The 6496-nt window shown below is 41.0% G+C and overlaps 1 non-coding gene across 1 annotated transcript; it reads left to right on the top strand.

The window, feature by feature from the left end:
* Nucleotides 1-5475: 5475 nt before the first annotated feature.
* On the top strand, nt 5476-5549 carry Trnas-gga (transfer RNA serine (anticodon GGA)). Its single transcript has one exon. It is a non-coding gene; the product is annotated as a tRNA-Ser (tRNA).
* Nucleotides 5550-6496: the final 947 nt, after the last annotated feature.

Genomic DNA, 6496 nt, shown 5'->3' with positions numbered 1-6496 from the left:
TGCGAAGACTTTTTCGAGCTTCTTAAGGTGATCTTCAAAACTTCGCCCCATAATGATTATGTCATCCAAGTAGACAAGGCAGGTTTCTCCCAATATACCTGCCAGCACATACTCCATCAACCTTTCGAAAGTAGCTGGGGCGTTGCATAATCCGAAGGGCATTGTTTTGAACTGCCATAATCCTTTTCCGGTTGAAAAAGCCGTCTTCTCCTTGTCTTTAGGGTCCAGATCAACTTGCCAGTAGCCACTTTTCAAATCCAGAGTAGAGAACCACGTCATGCCACAAAGTGAATCTAAGGTGTCATCGATTCTTGGCAATGGATAACTGTCCTTCTTAGTAACATCATTCAGACGCCGATAGTCCACACAAAATCTAGTTGATCCATCCTTCTTCTTCACCAGTACCACTGGAGAACACCATGGACTCGACGACGGTTCTATCACACCATTTTCTTTCATATCCCGAATCATGTCTTCCACTTCTTGTTCGCGTGCAAACGGAATACGTCTTGGTCTTTGCCGTATCGGAACAGTGTCTCCTGTGTCGATCTTGTGTTTCACCAAACCAGTTCTTCCGATGTCCCCGTCGTTCTTTGAGAAAATCCCGGAGTAGCGTAGCAGGAAATTTCTCGCTTTTTTTAAGTGTAACTTGGTAAGATTGTCCTTACAGCCATCCAGAAGTTTCTGTATGTTCACATCCTGGTTTGCAGCTTCGGTCTTCCTCCCTTCTTCACACTTTCTTAACCAAGCTATCTCCTCACAAGCTCCGATCACTGTTCCCTTCCTAATGATTTGCTTGTCCTCATGAGGATTAAACACGGGAACCATCGCAATCTGGGAGTTACCCACAACAGTCCTGGCTGGGATCCATGTCGTGTCCGATGTCTCTCTTTCTATTATAGCGCATTTACAAGGTCTTCCTCTCTCATCAATCTCGGATTTAAAGTAGTGTCTCTTAAGCACAACACTTTCCCAACAGTTCCGCCTTTTATTGGAATTTCTTCACCTCCATGCTTCAATACACCATGTTTCATGTCAATGGTAAATGATGATTTCGAAGAAAATCCAACCCAATGATGCAGTCATCTGTGATATCCGCGATTACCACTTTTTGCCAGTACAACGTATCCCCGATTTTCATGGCCACGACCTTCTCTCCCTGGACTGGTATGCGCTGGCCGGTAGCTGTTGTGAGTGTTAAGTTTACATTTTCTCGCATATGCGTCTTCCGATGCTCTCTAGTCTTCTTTGGCTAACGACTGTACGTGAGGCTCCCGTATCCAAAGTGAAACGGCAAGATTTTCCATTTATCATTCCTTCGATGAAAACTTGGAGCAACATTTCTTCTATTGCAGCTGGCGACGACTGATATGCTTTACGCACTAGTTTCTCGGCTTCCACGGACCATTGCTGTAGAGTTTCGCTGGCCCTTTGACTGCGGTCCTTAAGTTGCGCCCGGTACACATGTTCGAGGTGTTTATCACCATAGCAAGCCTCCAACGCGTCAATAAGGTCTGTGTAGGTCACTTCCTCCTTCCCAGCGCCAAGTGCTTCCAATACGGAGAGTGCTTCGTCACGGAGCGCTAGTGTGAGGGCAGAGTGCGCTTCTTGGTCACTCCAACCGCAGGCTCTTCTGACCGTCTCCAATTGTAGCTTAAAGGCAGCCCAGGAAGACTTGCCGTCGTAGGGAGGTACTTTTAAATTTTTGCTCGATGTGGTTCCGCAGGAAACTTCTGTGTTGGCTGAAGGACACACGACCCTCCCACTGAGCTGATTAATGGTAACTTCCATCTCTCCCATCTTCCGTTGAAAGTTCTCTTCAACTTTGTCCATCTTCTTTTCCACACTGTCAATCCGGGCGATCTCTTTTTCCACAGCGTCAATACGGGTGGAGTTTTTCTGCACAACGGATAAAATGTCTTTGGAGAGGCCTTCATGCAGGCCTCGCAGCTGCTCCTCCTGTCGGCGTGCTTGTTCCTCCTGTTGGCGCGCTTGCTCCTCTTCCAAGCCCCGCAACTGCTCCTCTTGTCGGCGCGCTTGCTCCTCCTGTCGGCGCGCTTGTTCCTCTTGCAAGGCCCGCAGCTGCTCCTCCTGTCGGCGCGCTTGTTCTTGCATCATGGCGGCCATCTGCTGCATGAGCGCGCTGATGTCTACGGCAGGAGCCTGCGGTGCTGACACGGTCGCACAGATTCCAGAGCCAGATGTTTCTGACTCGTCCTCTGCCGCTGCAGCTGCTCCCGCTCGCGTGGTCACTCCCTTCTCGCTCCTGGGCACTAATGGCATCTTTCCAATCCCACTTCTGACACCAATTGACACGGGAGTGGGTCAGGGAGGATTGGAAATAATACTCCGCTTATAGGAACGAGTCTTTATTTGCGTTCACTTTTTCTGAACTTGCGCTTCGCCGGTCTGCCGCTGTTCCTCTTGTGGGCGGCGGTACCTTCAACGCGTCACACCGCACCGAACACTAAGTTTCTTCTATCTTCTTCTTCTTGAAACACTTCCACTTTTGACTGCTTCTTCTTTTCTTCTGCTTCTTCTTCTTTACACTTTCGAGTCAGAACTAGAACTGCCGTAGGCCACGCTTAGTACGGCTTATATACCCCCGGAACCGTTCTATTTTCAAAATGATTCTCCCATTCCATCTTTAAATTTAAATTGTACTAGAAAATTCTTTTAACTATTTTTATCCTGACATCTTTAAATTTAAATTGTACTAGAAAATTCTTTTAACTATTTTTATCCTGCTTACACATTTTCCATCCCTTTTTTTCTGTTCGATTTGATCCTGAACTCACTAGAAATTTCCTTTAACTTCACAAAACCCAAATAAATCCATACACTGGTTGGTAGGTGTATCGAACCCGGGTCTACAGCGTCTAAAGTAAACACTTTTCCGCTGAGCTACGAGTATTGCTGACGGAGCTGTTGAAATTAACAATGTCTTGAAGTTTGACAACTCTCGTCATATACTTCGAAGGGTTGCTACGCAACAATACCATTCAGATAAGATAATATTAAGAACGGCAATAATATAGGAGACATATTACTATCGTGTAAAAATTGTTCCTAGAACTTATGGATTCGGGGGTTCAAAGAAGTGGTATATGCATTTGTTATGTGTTCAAAAAGCTGAACTATAAAAAATGTGATCCATCAGATTTTCCTATCGCTTATTAACGTCTAGCAAAAAATATTCACGACGCGAGAGTGGGATGCTATCAATAAGCAAAACATTAATGTACACAAATTAAACAAGTTTTTTGTATTGATCTACGGGTGATCGAACTCTACGGCCTGTTGAGTCAAGGTGCTTAAGAATTACGAAGGTAGTTGCGAAACACGCTTGCGTCGAAAATATTCCTTCGCGATTACATCATGATAGCCACAGATCTTTTGATAGGTTTGTTGCGTACAAATTGAGAATGTCAAATGCTACTCAATAGTAACGTGTATGATGCATTCAGCTTCCATGATCAAATTAAAAGATAAGACATTTATATGAAAGCATTACGAACCTTTGGTTGGTAATGGTATATATAGAAAAAAAAATCTTTGGTATCTCTCTCAATAGTATTGTGTACTTTTCATGGCTATAAATAAAGTTCAGCCGAACAATTGAAATAGGCTTATTATTTAAGCATTTATCAAAATAAAATTGCTTCTTTTCATATCAATGTGGCTTGGTGTACTTTGACCTACACACTATTATATTATTTACTAGCTGACCCGACAGACGCTGTTCTGTCAATAGAAAAAAAATTATGTATTCACGAATAATGTAATCGTAAATGCGACATATGCCATCGCGGGCATTTCTATTCATTTATTTTATTTATTCATTCAATGAACAAAATTTTCTTAATATTTATAATAATAAAGACATAGGTAAAACCTTTAAGGTTTATGTGCGAGCGGTAAGATCGCATTACAATAATTGTTTAAATTACTTAAGATTTAATATAACATATAGTAGCAATATTAAAAATATACATCATAGGTATTCCTGGTTATTAGCTTCTAGATAGAATTTTATTAGCTTTACTTTGAAATTTTTCTTTTGCAGATATATATCTATTAGATCATTAGGTAATGTATTTAATATCCTAGGTAATACATAGACTTCTATAAGATACAAAATTCCACCACACATAATTTTGTTATATTTAAAAGGGTTTAGACAGCGTGTTCGTATAAAGCTCCCAGACGGTAAATTTATTTCCGACACCTACGCCAAATATTGTTAATGTATTCAAATAAGTTTGCAAAAACTAAACAAATTATTCACTGAAACCTTCCTCGAGAACCATACCATCCATTGGTGAAAACAGCATGAAAATCGGTGATTGGTTTTTGAGTTTATTGCGAACAGACAGACAGACGCGGCGGAGGACTTTGTTTTATAATATTAATGATTAAATCATATCCAGTACTATTGGATAAGATGAGAAGTGCAGGAGTGCCAGAACAGTTCACTGCCCTAATCTAGTATTGGTATTCAAATCAAAAAAATCAGCTTAGGTGGATGGATGCTCTATCAGAAGAATATCGATTAGAATGTGGTGTTAGACAGGAAGGTTTAACGTCTCCGTTACTCTTTCCATTCATTCTTTATGTGAATCACTTGAATGAGGAACTGAGCAGCACACACGTTGGATGCCACATAGACGAAACCTGTTGTAATAATCTTAGATGATATGGTACTGCTTCGTCCCTTAAAATATAACTCATCAAAGAGTGAAGTTATGATATTTCGAACTCCAAAACATAAGTCACGAAATCATCCTTGCTTATTTCTCGCAAATAAAAAGCTAAAGATTGTTGATAAGTTCAAATATTTAGATCAAATCATTTCGAATGACGTAGAGCGGGAGGTTAGAGGGCTGTCAGGAGAATATGACCGCCCGCAGGTTTTGAACGAAGCACAAATAATGTTAAAGTGTTATTATTCAAAACATTCTGCCAGTCATTTTACTCGAGCGGCTTGTGGGTGTCGTATTCGCGCGGGGCTTCGTGTGACATATAATAATGCGTTTATTACCGATTCTGGCACGAGACTCAACTGTCTTGTTGTCAACATCTCCTGAGGATGCCTCGCTTAGAGGCGTCACGCGTATCGAACTGGTTAAAGACTTGGTATCTTGATTATTAAGGATTTCTACATAATAACGTCTAATTCAATAAATTTGCAAAACACTATTATGGTAATATACGATCCATGATCAAACTAAAAAAAAGGGATGAACTTGTGCATTTCACTGAACCATCTAGATATGAAGAAGTCATGTAGGATTCTCAAATTAATGAATCAGATGTTGTCAGCGAAAAGCTCTTAGCACGTGAAGAGAATTAGTAAAATAATATATATATATATATATATAAATTTGTTTATCAACTATAAAGTAGATCCTGTAGATGAAGCCACAACCTGAGAGTTGAACAAAGCATACAAGATTTTATAACGATACGTTATTCGAACGGTTGGCTCAGTTGGTTAGAGCACCGGCATGGAACGCCGGAGGTCGCGGGTTCGAGTCCCGCATCGTTCATAAAATTTTGTTTTACCAATTTTATTTGTGTATAAATCCTAAAAGTGAGGGTTATGACTTTAAAAACATAATATATTGTTTAGGTACTCTAGTTCATCAATCGTATTTCGATAAATATCTTACTATCTATAGATATACCAACCCATCCTCTGTCGAAGACCCTAAAACGCCTACGTGCAAGATTTCACCGACATCCTGTATGAAAACAAAAAAAATAATCGCGAGAAACGAAGATTCAGTCAAGGATTTTTGTAAGAAAACGGTTATTTAAATTATTTTTAGAAAAAAAAATAAAGATAACCTGAAGTTTGGTTTTTATCATCGATATATAGGACGTACCCAAAATCTACCACTACAATTAAAAATCGCATCAAAATATGTACTTACTGTTCCTATAAACGGGTGAGAAGTACAGAAATATTATTTTTTTTTATGGAAAAGGAGGACAATCGAACGTACGGGTCACCTGGTGTAAAGTGATCACTGCCGCCGACATTCTCCTGCAGCACCCGAGAATCACAGGAGAGTTGCCGGCCTTTAAGGAAGTTCATTCCAACGCTTTGTAGGATGTGAAAGAAAGCTCCTTGAAAACCGCACTGTGGAGGATGTGTAGTCCAGATTTGTGGCGTGTCGTGCGAAGGTGGAGTTTAGCGGCAGGAATCAGGTGAAACAGCTCTTCGGAACACTCTCCGTGATAAATGCGGTAGAAGACACACAATGAAGCAACCTCTCTACGGAACGCAAAGTGATCCAGCCGTTCACAGAGCACTGGGTCCCCGACAATTCAAGCTACTCTTTTAAGAATTAGGCTTTGTCCTCCAGATGACCACGGAATTGACAATCACTCGAGATTTCGAGACCCAGTATTCCGATACAAGGCAAGACTTTAGGAAAGTGTTGTCGAAGAGCGGTGATACGACAAATGGGTTTTTGTGGTAAACGCGCAA

The sequence above is a fragment of the Leptidea sinapis genome, chromosome 43 (genome assembly GCF_905404315.1).
Source record: "Leptidea sinapis chromosome 43, ilLepSina1.1, whole genome shotgun sequence".
NCBI classification, from domain to species: domain Eukaryota; kingdom Metazoa; phylum Arthropoda; class Insecta; order Lepidoptera; family Pieridae; genus Leptidea; species Leptidea sinapis.
The sequence above is the reverse complement of the archived record's forward strand: the minus strand, read 5'-3'. Positions and strand labels throughout refer to the sequence as shown.